The sequence below is a fragment of the Heterocephalus glaber genome, unplaced genomic scaffold (genome assembly GCF_053883595.1).
Source record: "Heterocephalus glaber isolate CG9 unplaced genomic scaffold, H.glaber_assembly_v1.0 deba00001553, whole genome shotgun sequence".
NCBI classification, from domain to species: Eukaryota; Metazoa; Chordata; class Mammalia; order Rodentia; family Bathyergidae; genus Heterocephalus; species Heterocephalus glaber.
The window spans coordinates 28,820,106-28,835,910 of NW_028258344.1; the positions used below are offsets into that span (position 1 = coordinate 28,820,106).

The 15,805-nt window shown below is 39.2% G+C and overlaps 1 pseudogene; it reads right to left on the reverse strand.

Moving 5' to 3' along the window:
• Positions 1-14,807: 14,807 nt before the first annotated feature.
• Positions 14,808-15,522, reverse strand: LOC101714344 (ras-related protein Rab-23 pseudogene; annotated as a pseudogene).
• Positions 15,523-15,805: the final 283 nt, after the last annotated feature.

Genomic DNA, 15,805 nt, shown 5'->3' on the forward strand with positions numbered 1-15,805 from the left:
AAGATAAAATGCTTTTATTGGGTTGAATTAATTGGATATTCTTCTGGTGTGGCTAGAAACCCACCTTTGTCTTACTGGAGAGGAATTACAACAATTAGGAATTCTCTTGCACTGTCATGGACTAAGAGAAGTCTACCTGTGAGAAGACCCTCACCATTTCCTCTCTTCATTGCTCCCACAAGAGTAAGTCACTCAGGAGAAGGAAGTGGGTCCATTAAATGTCCTTGTTTTCAGTGCACTGTTTTCAGTACAAGATCTTCTCACTGGAAAGAGTGGTCAATTTATTTTAGCCGTGCTCACACCGTAACACTTCTAGAAAACGGGTTTTTATCTCACTAAGATCAGATGAACCATAACTAAGCCTTAAGTTTTTATGGGAGGTATGATTTAGCAAAAACTACCACACAAAGGTTTTGTATTTTAACAAGGACTTCTGGAGATAACTACCTTCATGGAGGTGATTCTAGACATTTATGGTCTGCTGGTGCTGAAGGAGCTGGAATCATAGGCAGCCTCTCTGAAGGCCTCAGAGGCAAACACATAATTAAATGTGATTGGGTTAAGATAGAAATGGCAAGGTATCAGTTACTCACAGGAAGACAGAAACCACTAGAATTTCAAATAGATGATGTAATACTGGGAATTACATGATATAAGTTATGAAAAATGCTGAAAACCTGAGCAGAGGAGAGAGAGAGCCAACCAAGAGATTAGCAAGAACAGGAAACTCCTCTCTTCCTTAGGGGGAGGCAGGTCTCCTGAAACTCAGAGGCCAAGGACACATAACTGAAATTGAAATAAAACTAAGCCTGATCCTAGCAGGACCTGGGTGTTTTTAGAAAGATCCAGCTATTATCTGAAAGCCTGCCTGAGGCAGAGACAGGAGGTTCTTCAACTGGTGGTACCCATTCTTAGAACTCCAGGCAACACAGAAATATGTGAGTTCATCCCTTTTGCTATAGAGAGTAGATAAATGTAAAAGTCCAGGAATGGATCTGAAGGCAAATGGGCTGAAAACCAGCCAAGGAACCAAGGTAGGGTACTTCCATTATATAGGTCAAGGAAATGGCTATGAGGCTGGACCAGAAATCTCCAGAGATGGAAGATCATTGTTATATTTCTCTTCCATTGTGAAAATTTAATTCAACTATTGCTTATTGGACTTCTTATGTGCCAAATGTGCTAAGTATAGACCTACAAATGATTAAGAAGTGATTCCTGCTCTTAAATAGCTGAAATCTCTCAAGGCAAGAGTAAAAATAGACTTCATCAGTATTAGATATCAAGGAGCTTAATTTGAGGTATCTTTAGAGTGCTATGGAGAAGATAGAGAAAATTCTGGAGAAACAGAATGATGTAGATTTTCAAGTGTGGTATATTTGAAAATTGAGTTGTTTTCTATATGGTTTTGTACCAAGCGCTTAGGAGTAGAGAGATATGTCAGTGAGGACTCCTTCGTTTGAGAATGATAGGAATTCCATTTCAAAATAGCTAAAGTAAATGGAATTTATTGATTCACAAAATTGAAAAATCCAGAGGTAAATCTGGCTTTCAACACGGCAAGTCCAGGGATCAGGATCATACCTCAGTGTCTCTAAATCTTGGCAGTTTCCACCTTTGTGGGCTCCATTCACAGTCAGGCTTTCTTCTCTGTTGTCATGATGGATGCTCATACCTCTATAGCTATCCCACCTCTGTGAGCCATATCAGTGCCAAAAGGGGAGCTTGTGTCTACAGACATCAAAATTTGTCTGGCTTGAGCTCAAGTTGGCCTACGTTGAGTCAGTTGCCCTCCCGTCACCAAGCCCTCATGGCTGAAGGAAGAACACTGGCTCAGGGAAAAAAGTGGAGTCAAATGCTTTCAAAACTGTCAGGCCAAGAGTGGAAGAGGGGTTGCTACAGTGCAGCAAACCAGGCTAGTACTTTAAGAAGAGAGAGATTGTGGGTGGTGAAAATGTCTACTAAGAACTGAAAGAATAGAGGAAATTAGGCCTGAAAAGAATAAAACTGGTAATTTAGACCATCTAGAAAATAACTCATCCATCTAAGAGAATGAAGTCTCTCAATCCAAAGGCAGAGTCCACTTATCAATAAGGGCATAAAATGTTTTAAAAATCTGCTAATGTTTTGAGGAAGTAACAAACTGAGATGAGGAAGGCTAGGGATCATCACACTTAGACGCCAAACCTGGAACTGGCAAACATGAGACATTTTTCCACAGGACAGAGCTACTGGATGGCCCAGTTCCATTGGTGTTCCAGTAGGGCTTAGATGTAGACTCTGGATTCTGAACCTTGAGGTCTGTCTTTTGATGGCCTCTCTTAAGTTCCAAGGATGCAGAGATGTTTATGTTAGGTGTCATACTCAACTTTCTAGGCCTTAGCTCTTGTCCAGAAACCAGCACTTGGTCATCCCTGCTTTGCACAGTACTTTGTCCTTACAGGTGATTCAAGAAGTATTTGTTTACAGAACTAATGAATGACAACATGGCTGAGCAAGTGTTCTGATTACATGTAAAATCAACACAGCTTGTAATCCATTCTTCGTCAACATAATAGCAAATGCCCATAAATTATTCACTTAAGAACACAAGTGGTTTGTTCCTTAAAGAAATGATAGGTTAGCATTTGTGAAACTACTCCAAGATAAATAGAAATGGAGTTTTATAGATTGCGTTGTGACAAAACAGACACACCTTCTCCCCATGATAGTCTCAAAACAAGCATTGTTCTTCCTTGTCCACCACTCTGAGTAAAACCTTCTATGGCCAGGAACATTTCCACAGGCAGAGCAATGGACCAGCAGGTTTCAGAGTGGTCAGCTCACCCCTGTGGGGGTCTCTGAGATACTTTCAGTGGGTCAATGAGGCCAACACTACCTTATAATAGTACTAAGATGTTATTTGCCTTTTCATTGTTTTGATATTTGTACTTCTACCTCAAAAATGATGATGACTTGCACAAATCAAGGGTGTGGCAGTAAAACATATTTCTAGTTATTATTTTCTTCACCACCATGCAATGTTTTTAAATGCCAGGTTCTCTTAAAAATATCCTTATTCTAAAATAAAAATTAATTTTACTAAATCTGAACTTTGGAGCACATTCTTTTAATGTTCAGTGTAACAAAATGGGAGGCCTACATGAAGAACTTCTGCTCCATATGGGAATGCAATGGTTTCCTTTAGGGAAAGCCCTTATGGAATGTGCTGCAAACTGAATTAACCACTTTTTTCATAGAGCATCATTTTTGACATTTCTGAAAGAGCAACTGACAATACTCAGACTTGAGTAATTGGCAAGTATTTTTCTCTGTAATGAACAAAATGAGGCTGACAAACAACTAAAAATATTTGTTAGTAGTGATAACATTAGAACTTTCAAGAGAAACTTATAATTTTGGAAAACTCATACCTGTCTCCATGAATTTGCCAGCTTCTTAATTCTTAAAAATACTCCGATGAGACCAGTGATAATTTTAACAAGGATGATTTTTTAATATTTTATAATGAATTGAATTTATGTATATCATACATAAATCAGAGAAGCAATATTTTATAATTGAGCAGTACATGACATGATAAAATCATGCCCAGATAAAATATGTTCAAAATTCAAGATAGACAAATACATTTGAATGAAACAGTTTATTCAATACAAAGTTTATTCAAACAATTTATTGATATGTAGCTAACTTAAGAAACTACCACTTGTTGTGTATACTGAAAAATAATATACACCATTATCTAAAAAGTTATTAACTTACTCTTTCATTTTCTAGCTGTATGTGTGTGTGGCTGGATTTCTCTTAAGTGGCTCTAACAGCCGGTCACAGCCAACTGAATGTAGAAGCAGCTATACGAATCCAAACGTCTTACTTAGCTAGACATTTAAGGATTTAAAAAAAATGTGAATGTCACTTTTCTTATTACATTTTTTGTTTTGTAAAATATTGTTATTTTCACAAAATGTTTTCTTTATGCTAATTTATTATATGAATGATTTTTAATGAATTTATTACCTACATGAGTTAATAGATACTTTACTATTTCTATTTTAAGTCTAATATGGTAAATATGAATAGATATAACCCACATAAACAAAAGCTCTTTGATATCATTAAAAACTTTTAAGAGTGGAAATGGTTCAAGACAAAGAGAATTAGCAATCACTCCCATAAACCCCTTGATTCAATTTTCCAACCCCTGTGCTCAGCATTCCACTCCTCTAAGATTTGTGCTCATTTCTGCTGAACAGACTGGTTTATGCTCTAACAAAACAATATAACTTATATATGCTTATATGTTACCCACATTTCAAAAAGTAAATTGTACTCACATACTCTCAAACTGTTAGACAGAGGTTGAATCCCTTTATTCCAGGTACTTCTAAGTTCACTCTTCCTTTATGGCTTTTTCTCATTTTTGTTGTTATCCTGGTTTTTGTCATTTAATTCTCAACATGAAGTGTAAGGCCAAGAAATTTGCATTACTTTCTATTTAGTTGCAGAAGGAAGAAAATAATTTTCTCTATATTTGAGGTAATATCTTGAATTCACATCTGAACTACTTACTGTACAGTTGCATTAGGACCTGGACCAACAGCTTCCTGTCTTCTGCCCAAAGAAAGTCCTCACCTATGTTTGCTCTTGACAAATTGCTACCCCTTCTCTTCCAAGCATTCTGCTGTTCAAAACTTCACTCCAGAGCAGAATTTTGTTGACTGTACCTCCAAGAATTTCAAACAGAAGATGTAAATCCTTGGAATTACATGACCTAATTTACAAAAAATGCAGAAAAACCTCGGAATTGCATGATGTTAGTTATGTTTTTCCTTTGGAAATCAGTCTGGTCAAACACAAACTCAAAGTTCTTCCTCAAACAATGAAAAGTTCTGTTGTGCTTTGTAGCTACTACAGAAGCACACTTTTAGCTGAGTTTGCTTGCTCATCTCAAAAGTTTGAAATCTGAGCCCCAGTTAATCTTTTACTTAAAGACTTCTCGGCCAACATCAAGGAAGAAAAGAAGCTCTTCCTTATTATGAGAGTTGGCTTCGTTCCTACGCAAACACAGACTCTTTGTTGTGTTTAATGCAGTGTATCCTTCTGAAAAATAAGTGAGATTAAAATGTTAGGAGGACCTATTTCATTTTAATCCTTTATAAAATAAAAGGATCTCATCTATTTCAATATGCTAATACTGAATATGCTAATGTTCAGTAACGGATTAATTCTTGATTCAGTACCTATAGCTGGTTAATGTTTATTGTAAATGTGTCAGTTTATCATGAAGTCTTTCAAATGACATGATAAAAATTGCATAGTCTTGTTCTGTAATAACGTGATGTAGGTAAGCTTCCATATGAAATATTCTGCAACAAAGTCATCAGTCAAAACCCCAAATGGTCTCCTCTTCTTTTCCCTTTCCTTCCTCCATCCCCCTTTGGTGTTTGTCACAGAATCAGAAACCCACTACTCATTTAATCATAAATTTACATATTTACTAGCTATGGATGTTTCTATCCCTTAACTTGTCTTCTGGGACAAATTTTCTGGTTTCTTCCCTTTCACCAGCTATTGTTTTCCAGTCTGTTCTTCTCACTGTACCTCACACACTGTTTGGGTGATATTCTTCTAGCTCCATGGCTTTAAATAACATTTAAACAAATGAATAATCCATACATTATATCTCCAGCCCCAAGCTTTCCCTGAACTCAGAACTCAGTGCCCAATGACCTTTATGACAGCTCCAGGGATTGCCTGCTGATAGTCTATACCCAAACAGGTTTCTCAGTGCCACCCACTGTCCCCTTGTTCTTCCCTGCAAACTCCCCTCTCCCTGCATGCTCCATCTGGAGTCAAACGTGCCACCAGGTGCTGAAGTCTCACAGTCACCCCTCCTCTCTCTCAAACCCACATTGAATTTGTAAGCAAGTCCCATGAATGCTGTTCTGAAAATATGTCTCTCAGTTGGTCTCCTTGCTCCAATTTTGCTAAACAGTCTTCGCCACATAGCAGCCACAAAGATTCTTAAAAAGTTGGCCAGAGGTCTTTATTTCATTGAGCTCCATGCTCTAATGATTTCCTGCTACTCAGAATAAAATGTGAAGTGCTACTTAAAGTAAAATATGAAGGGCTTGTAGAATTTTACACAATTTATGCACTCATGGCTTCTGTCCTTGTTCTCTATTCCTGTTAAACAGGATTTTTCAAGCCTTTCCATCTGATCTGCTCTGCCTGTAATGCTTTTCTCCAGATATTCTCATAGATCACATCCTCATTCATTCAAATGTCATTTCTTCAAATAGGCCTTTCCTTGACCACTAGTTCTGAAGTAATACCCCTCAGTCCCGTGGCTTTCTTTATGCATGCCTTCTTTCATTATTTTGCATAGCACTTAACATTATAATTAACCTAGTGTAATATTTATTTTTAAGCATTCTCTATCTCTCTTATTAGAATGTAACTTCCTTAAGGACAAGAGTTGCATTGTGTTTGCTCTTAGCATTTAGACAGTGTTTGACAGATGTCAATAAGTATTTAATGAACAAGATTTTTTCATGCTCATTTGAAATAACATACAGATTCTCAATAGACTCTTTCATTTTCTGGATTAGTTTTGTACTTTTGTAGAAAACTAGTGTAGAATTAAAAATATATTTAACATTATATTGAGTTCACAGAATATCAAAAGTTTTTAAGGTGTTAGTGCAACAATGACAGACATTGGTTTACACACCACGGTCAATAGTGCTTCAGTACTTTGAAATGTTCCTAAAATTTTCATGTAACATTTAAAAGTATACATTTTACTCACGTGAAGACTCTCACAGAGTAACGGATGCTATGCCTAGCACTCAGGAGGTCACTTGGATCTGGATACTGTCTTCCAGAACAACGATGTTAGTGTGGGAGAACACTTAGAGAAGGTAACACAGGAGAGAATGGAGAGAAGAATGACAAAGGCGTTCTTGAAGTAAATAGAGAATATGCTGTGAAAGCAAAAGTGAACATATTGTGAAAGAAAAAGTATTGTAGCAGGTATTGAACATTAAGAGGAAAAAATTATGGGAGTATAATTTCTCTAAAAGGTTTGAGTTGTTCCACACACCAACCAGCAGATGGCGATGCCGAATCAAAAAAGATGATTTGCGTACCAGAGACACGGACTGGCCAATGGGGGAATGAGCACCGTCGCCATCCCGTTACTCCCTTCAGCTAGTGCAGGTTTTCCACCCGTCCGAAAGGCTCCCACCCCTCATTTTCCTAAATATTCCCAGGGAACGTCTCATTTGTGCTCCTAAGTCTTGCTCACACCTGGTGTCTCGTACTGTTTTTCTCTGTCACCTCCCTTTCACCGCTCCCACTTGGGGCATCTCCAGCCTGCATTCCCGCTGAGAACAGCCCTGCCACCTGCTGCGGGCTACCACTTGCTCCTCTGGGTACCACGCTGATCCCACTGGGTCCTGCTTCTGCTGCTGCCAGGGAAGAGAAGGCTGAGGAGGTATTCAGTAAACAGCTCAGGTGCCCAGCCCTCTGCCAGCTACCTCTTCTAAACATTCGAGAAGGAGAAGAGGCCTCAGGTGGAAGTGAGTTTGAGTGTAAATTTCCCGGTGTTCAGGGTTACTCTTCACCTCTACTTCTATAAAGGTGTGATCTTTTCCTACAAATGGGACAGTCTCATCTGTAAGCATCCAGTTCAATCACGGATTCAAGCAGTTTAGTCTGCCCATGGATCCCGAAGACCTGTTTATTAAAGGCTCTCTTATCAAAGCCTTACTTGGAAAGGGCATCAGTGTTATTTCCACCACATTGCCTACTTTCTAGTGTGCCTCCTTCTTGTTGAGATTCAGTGTGAGAAGTCCGTCTGATGTCCTTTCTTCCCTCCTTACTCAACTCCAGGTTTTCTGCTGGTCACAATCACATTCCTGTCCTTAGGGCTCAGAGATTCTGTTAAAAGCAGGCCATTTCTCTGGCCAGCCTGGGAGTCTCCTATTCACCCATCCATCCATAAGCACAAGTGCACTTCTCAAAGGCCATGACTAGAACCAGAGAAGGCAAAACATACACATTTCACTAGAAGTTATAGGAGCAGGGTTAGGATTTTCTAGGCTTGGGACTCAATGGATTCAGATCACTGCATTTTTATGTAAGAGGAAGTTTTGAGAGGCCTTTGATGCTTCTGCCCCTATTGACCCATAACAGCATCACCTCTGAGGTTAAATACAAGCACTATTTTTGCATAGTTTTAAATGTGAGTTTAAAGGCAGTAGAGGAAGTACTGATTCTAATCCTAAGAACAGAGGATGAAACACAATGGCTTGTGAATGTTGGCAAGTTTTTTAATGTCTCCAAGCCTAACCTAATATTTTTTTTGTTAAGTTCTTTTATTGGTGCATTTTAGGTATACAACACAATTACATTTCTCATTGGGAATTGTACCTTTACATAATGGATCTTGGTTCTTATTTTTCCCCCATTCCTAGCCCACCCTTCATGACCTCCACCCTTCCCTATTTACAAAGACTTTATTTCCATTTTTTTCCATTTCTCAGCATTTTTCCTTTCCCTTCTTTCCTTTCCCCTGCCCCTCCCACTAGCCCTACCCCTTTGGACCTTTTCTTCCTATTTTGCATTATCTATTATTCATTCTAATCACTAGTACATTTTAGGTATACAATATAATGACATTCGTCATGGGAAATTTCCACCTTTTCATCATCTTTCTTGGTTCTTATTTTTCACCCTTGCCAAGCCCTCCCTTCAACCCCTCCAATCCTCCCTATTTACAAAGATTTTGTTCCTATTTTTCCATTTTCTCATATTAATCCCATTCCCTTCTATCCTTTCCCGTAGCCCTCCCACTTCCTTCCCCTTTGCCCCTTTTGTTCCTATTTCACATTACCTATTATGTATTTTAGTCCTTATTTACACTTTCAGTTTCTCACACGAGAGAAACTATTCGGTATTTATACATGTGCGTCCTATTTATTTCACTTAAGAGTATCACCTCAATGTGCATCCACTTAGCTATAAATAACTATTCTAATATTAAAAGCGAAATAGTGGGGCCAGGGATTTAGCTCAGTGGTGCTGCCGCCTGCCTCGCAAGCGCAGTGTCCCAAGTTTGATCATCATTCTGGCTAAATCAAAAAAAAAAAAAAAAAAAGAGAGAGAGAGAAATAATGCTATTAATATAGTAAATTTGTTGTATGTCTTCTATAAGGCAAGGAAGGCACTTAAAGGAATTATCACAGTGCCTGTCACACTTAATAAATATTAATTTATTGTTTGAATCTGTACACTTTATTAACAAGAGACCCAAGCAGAACAACCTAGTCATTCTAGATTTCTTTTTATGGGTTGACACTAGGTGTCACTGCTGACATTTGGTACTTTTCAAAGGGAGGGTAAAAGGTTCTAAGAAAGGAATAGGAGGTCATTCTTTTCAGAATGTAAGTCTCAAAGGATTCCTTTAAGTACCATGAGTCAGCCTTAGAGAAATTGTAAATCAAGATGTTTAGACATTAATTAAATCAATATGGTCTGCTGATTTAACTGATTGAAATTGATACTATGTTCAAGAACTAATGCTTCTGATTTAAAGCCAAAGCAATGGAATAAGCTTCAGAAATTAGGGGCATGAAAAAGAAGGTGAGGAGGGGATGTTATCAAATGGATGAGCAACAGAAGGAAGAAAAGCAGTAAGGGTTGAAACACCTACTGATCTTGTATTTATAAAGACAAGTAACATATTAATATGGATCTTCTTTCTCCCACTGTTAGTCAACTTACCTGCAGCATTTTAAAAGCTGTGCTCAATCTCTGTGTGTCTAGGACATCAGGTTAGGTGAAAATATATAGGCTAAAGTGAAAATTCCTGTATTCAGTACATGTCAAGAAGAATGGGGCTCATGTTGCTGAAATGATTTTGGCAGGTTCCTTAAAGCCTGAGAAGAAATACTACTTTTCATCAAGTATTAAAAAACAAGAAGGTAGGAGTCTACAGGCACACTGGCCTGCTATTCTCCCAGGGGTCCTACTGCTGTGGAGAGTCTTAGCTCTGGAGCAGCTCTCTACATTGGCATTTCATGGTTGGAGCCCCGGGCATAATAGGCATTAACTGTGTTGAGCAAAAAAAGCAAGGAGACAAGCAACTGGCTTTCTTGTTGCTGGGACCAAATACTCAACACCTGCACATTCAAGAACAAGAGGTTAATTTTGGCTCACAGTTTCAGTCCATGGTTGGCTGCTCCAAGACAGAAGGACATGGTGGAAGAGCCTGGCAGAGGAAAGCTGCTCATGTCATGGTCACCAGGAAGCAGAGAGTGAAAAGGGAGGAGTCAGAAAAGGAGATAGACCCTTCCAGATCACAGCCCCAGTGACCTGCCTCTTCCAACAAAATCCCACCTCTTAGCAGCAAGTCTGGTATATCCTTGCATGATTCAATCACCTTCCACAAGCCTCGCACATGAGCACACAAGGCTCTTGGGGGACATCTAGATATAAACCATCATTCTGGCTAAATCTAAAGATTTCCTTTGTTTCCATACTTTATGTCAAAAATTTCACAACTGAGTGTAGAGGAATGATCATAGCTTAGTGACAGCTGCCATTTGTTGAGCACAGTGCTTAGCTGTACAGGAGGCAACTCTTATGAGGTTCATGATAGCCTCACGACACAGTGCTAGCTTAATTCTGACTTTACAGATGATGACACCAAGAAAGGACAGGCCACTGCCTAATGCACTAGGGCTTGTGAATGGGTTTGATAAAAATACTTTTCCACTGAGTAGAAGTGTATGTTTCTAAAACAACATACAACCAGTTATGCTCATCTACCACACCATCTTTTCCATCTTGCTCATTATATATATTTTATAGTTGTATGTTTATATAGTATGCATGCCTTCCAATCTTCCATTTAGTATCACTTCATAAACATTGCCTCATAAGCACTTTATGTGGCTATGCATTTATTTTTAGTGACCATAGAAATGATGTCACAGCAGTTTCCTCCTGTGCTCCAAGTGCCTGGGAATCCTCAGAGGTGTGCTGGGACCGTGCTGCAGGGTGGAGATGGCTCAGAAGCACAGTCGAAGCTCATTTTCCCCATCTATCCCCTTGCTTCATCTACAGAAGTTTTGCTTTAAAAAGTAAATACAGGGGCTGGGGATTTAGCTCAGTGGTTCTGTTCCCTGTGTCACAAGCACAAGGTCCCGAGTTCGATCCCTGGTACCAAAAAAAAAGTAAATACTTAAAGTCAAGTTATGCATTTAATGTATGCATAATATTTCATTGAAGAAAGAATCCCATGATCCAAAGACACTTTAAATGTCATCATTTGTATCACAATTTGTAATTCTTTTATTGTTGAATATTTAGTTCAGTTTTTTTCATTGTTGTGGACAATATTACTACACGCAGCTTTGTATATTATTTTCCTTTTTCAATTGTTTCTTTTAACCCAAGGTTTTTAGTTTTAAAATACCTTTTAGCAAGACCCTACAGATTGGGGGGCGGACACAAAGTAACAGATTACAGCCAGATCGCTCACTCACCAGGACCTTGGTAATTGGATATTTTAGGCCGCACTGCAGTTTGAAATATGTGTGCAAATCAATTCTCTTGTATGATTTATGAATTTTCCATGTGACAGCCTACAGTGACCATAGTACGCAGCTATTCGTAATTGCTGCGCAGTAGAGGACAAGCTCCCCGCACCAGGCCACTGTGTTCACAGAATCAGACAGGAGCTGCCCCAGTGGGCGCATCATCAGTGATCACAGCCCAGGCAGAGAGGATGCTGCTGAGTCACAGTACCTTGAATTAAGAGTTCAGTTCTCAGGCTGGGACGTCAGGGACACCTGAAAGAAGGTCTTCAGGAAAGGTCCTGTCCTAAGGATGCAGACATGGGTGCACGTCACTGTTCTTCCAGAGGACCAAGTCCACCTCCAGCTTGGAAGCAAGGGTCTCACCTCACCCCAGCATGCGGGAAGTCCATTACCCCCTTTTTCGTGGTGTTAGCTTTATTTTGAAAGAGTACGCCTGTGCTCCTGACTTTGGGCCAGTAACAAGAAAACCGTTTAAGCGATGTAGTTAACCGTGCTACCTTCTGAGGCCGACGGAGTACTGCGGAGTTCACAGGCCGAGGCCGGGGAGGAGACTGAGGGACTCAGGTTGGCCACAGTGGGCAGAGCAGAGCACAGGACGCCGCACAGGGGAAGGGGCCCGGGCGGCAGGCTCTTCAGCATCCGCGGTTGCCTTACAACTTATAACAAGGTTATTTACAAGATTAAAGAGGCACAAAGGGAAAAATTAATGTAAATTTTGAAGGTTTTAGAATTAACTGAATAAACAAACCTACTTAATTATTTAAAATGACTACGGTTAGGTGTAAAATATAGCAATGAAAAGTAAAAATTCAAATACACAACAAAGATATCTTCAGTTTTTGTAAAAAAAAACCCAAGGATATAACAAAGTGACTATCACCAGAGATTAATTTTTTTGATACAGAGAAGGAACACAATTTCACCCACACACATTAGTCAGTATGAATTAGAACTGCACCATATTATATCATGAGTAACTTTTCTGACAATAAAGACTAAGATTACTTGCCACAACATATATTTTGTGAAAAAATTGAAGAGACTATTTGAAGAAAATAAAAGCAGTTGAATCACTACCAGGTACCCACTGTGAGTAAGTGAGATTTTCCCAACCGGCAATGGAAGGTGACAGCAGTGACATGAACACAAGCACCTGTACTAACTGCTGTGAGCAGGTAACACCAGCCTGTCTCTGAACACATGGAGAGCAGCCATTACTCTGGACCACTTAACTACAGCACACCTGAGGAATTCTGGTGTATTCTCAGCACAAGTTTGAGCAGGAGGTTGGAGGTGGTACAAACAGGAGACTTCAAAAAAGAGATAAAACATGTAAGAAATACATAAGATATTTATTTATTTAGTACAAAACAATGAAAAGTGACTTCATGACACATTTTCCAAGAAGCTATTTTTAAGTATTTTGAAATCTTGGAAAAACAGATATATTGAAAGGGGTTATTTATACATTAAAACTACTAAGCCAGGTTTGGTGGCTCATACCTCATACCAGAAGTCCAGGAGGCTGAGGCAGGAAAATCCCGTTTGAGCCCAGCCTGAGCAATTTAGCAAGGCTCTGTCTCAGAAAGGGCTGAGGATGTAGCTCAGCTTGAAGGCCATGGGTCTAATCTCCAGTAACACAAAAGAAACAGTGATGATGATGATGAATGATAATCAGAGTGTTTGGGGGAATTTTTTGTTTGTTTTTGAGATAGGATCTCACTATGTGGCCCCGACTGGCCTTGACCTCTTGATCCTCCTGGCTCAGCCTCCCAAGTGCTGGGATTACCGATGTGTACTACCATCCCTGGGTTGGTAATCAGTTTTAATAGGGTTAATTACCTTTGTTTGGAAGGCTGCTATCCCAAATCTCAAAATTTATGCTCTGATATGTCTTTACATTTTAAAATTATTTTTTATATGGTACTGACAGAGCTCTTGAGAAAGTGCTACACAAACCAAAGGCAATAGAAATTTTTAAGCAATAACCTTAAAATACAGTACCATACAAAAATATGTAAATAAAAGGATGCTTTAGAGTTGCTGGGCATTATAAAACCCATAAGCCAGATTAAGACTGGAGGTAATCATTTATGTATTTTAAAAAATGGTTAGCATAATTTCTTTTTCAGACTGCATTTAGGCTGATCTTGGACTCACTATGTAGCCCAGGTTTACCTTGAGCTTGATTCTTCTGCCTCAGCCTCCTAGAGTGCTGGAATTACAAGCATGCGCAGCCACACCTGGCTCCATTTGCACAATCTTGAAAGGGATCTTTTGTTGGCAGTGAAAGGTGTTGTCTGCACAAGCAACTGCAGCCCTGCCACACACCTTCAGGGCCACAGTGGCTGGATGTGCAACTGGCCACAGGGAAAGGGTTTTACAGGAAGTCTCACGGGGAGAAGCTCTGGCTTAAAACATTCATACCCCACTTTTATTATCCTGCCAGCGAGGAAAACAATGTAAATTCTAATAGCAAAGCACTGTAAAAATTAGGTTAATATTTTTGGCACCAAGCACTTTTTAGCTCATTTTTCAAAATATAGGCCTGGAATTTCTTATCAGAAGATAAAAGCTTACACATATGCAGTGTGTACGTGACTTTATACATGATTAGTGTCTACATTTCCCTAGACACTGCACAGACCAGACCCTCCACGTGCTCTGGCACATGTATGCACATGTCCGACCACATTGCATTTATGGACAATACACAAATGACACCCCAATACAAACTGGTGCAGTCCAATGAGATTCAGTTTACTGTGCGCGACTATTTTGCTGTTAGTGTTCAGACTCAGTACTATTTTCCATAAAAGCTAGATGGGCAATTTCAGAAAAGAATGCTTGCTATCTTTCCTTGATGCCCAATATTAAAATCTGGACCAAAATATTTAGGCATTTCTTTCGTGATTTTAGCATTTACAATTCAGCAAAACCTGTTTTGATATTTCTTATAGCATTCCTTCAAATACAGGACAAGCTTTGTCTAATGTAATAAAAATAAAAAAAATGAGTCCACAGGGCAGTAATATTTCCACCAGAGGTCTCACTCCATACTCTGGAAAAACACATCTGTCGTATTCAGGGAGCCAGGAGGTGTAAAGTCTGCTAAAATCTTGAACGTATCAGGATGGCTGGGTGTGTTTCTCTGGAATGGCAGAATGTAATCCAACTTTTTTTCTCCCTAGGGATTTAGGGTATGCTACAGCCACTAAACAGGTTCCTGTTTTTCTTAGTTCTCTCTTTGTTAGGTCTAAGATTGGTGACATCCCAACTATTAAGGGCACTTGAATTCTGACTCAAGTGACTGCCTTCAGATGTATGTTCAGATGTATTGAAGACACCAATTTTGTTACTACTTGAATGTCTCAGTTGTGGATCCTCAGCTGCTTTTTGTTTGAGTTTTTGAAGATATTTTTTGGCCAAATATTTAAAAACTTCATTCACATTGAGGTCTTCTTTTACCAGTGTTCTGTAGAATCTTAACTTTAACCTCTTTGCCAGTGCCTCAGCTTCCTCATTCTTTATACAAGAATTGTCCAAGAGGCCAATCTTGTTTTGTACCAGCACAGTTCAACTCCAACTTCAGCTACTACCTTTTCTCTCCAGCTGGAAATTGCTTCAAAAGACTCCTTGTCTGTGGTAGAAAACACAAGCACACAAGCCTGGACTCCTCGGTAATAGGCCTGTCTTATAGCATCAAATTCCTCTTGACCTGGGGTATCCCATAATATTAATTTAACATCTTCATCATTAACTTGAATTTGTCGCTCCAAAAAATCAACTCCAATGGTTCTCTTGTAGTCTTTTGTAAAATTGCCTTTGCAGTGTCTCTGAATCATACTTGATTTTCCAACTGCTCTGTTCCCTACAACCACCATCTTAATGGCACTTCCATATCTTCCTCCAATATTTTTGAAGTAGAAATGGTTTATCAACTTGAATTCCAGGTAACTGGATCTTCTCTAAAATTGTCCCAGCAGCTGCCACTCAGGAACTTCTGACTCTTAGATGAACTCGCAGTTGGAGGCATCCAGGGATCTGCCCAGCTGCTAGCAGCGGTGCCACTGGGTTTCAATTGTTTCTTTATTTTAAAATTCCAAGGATTGATTAGGCCCAAAGGGCATGGACATTTATAAGTAAGTTAAGGAGAGTTGCAAGTTTATGATTCCAGAGGCTATGTAAACCCA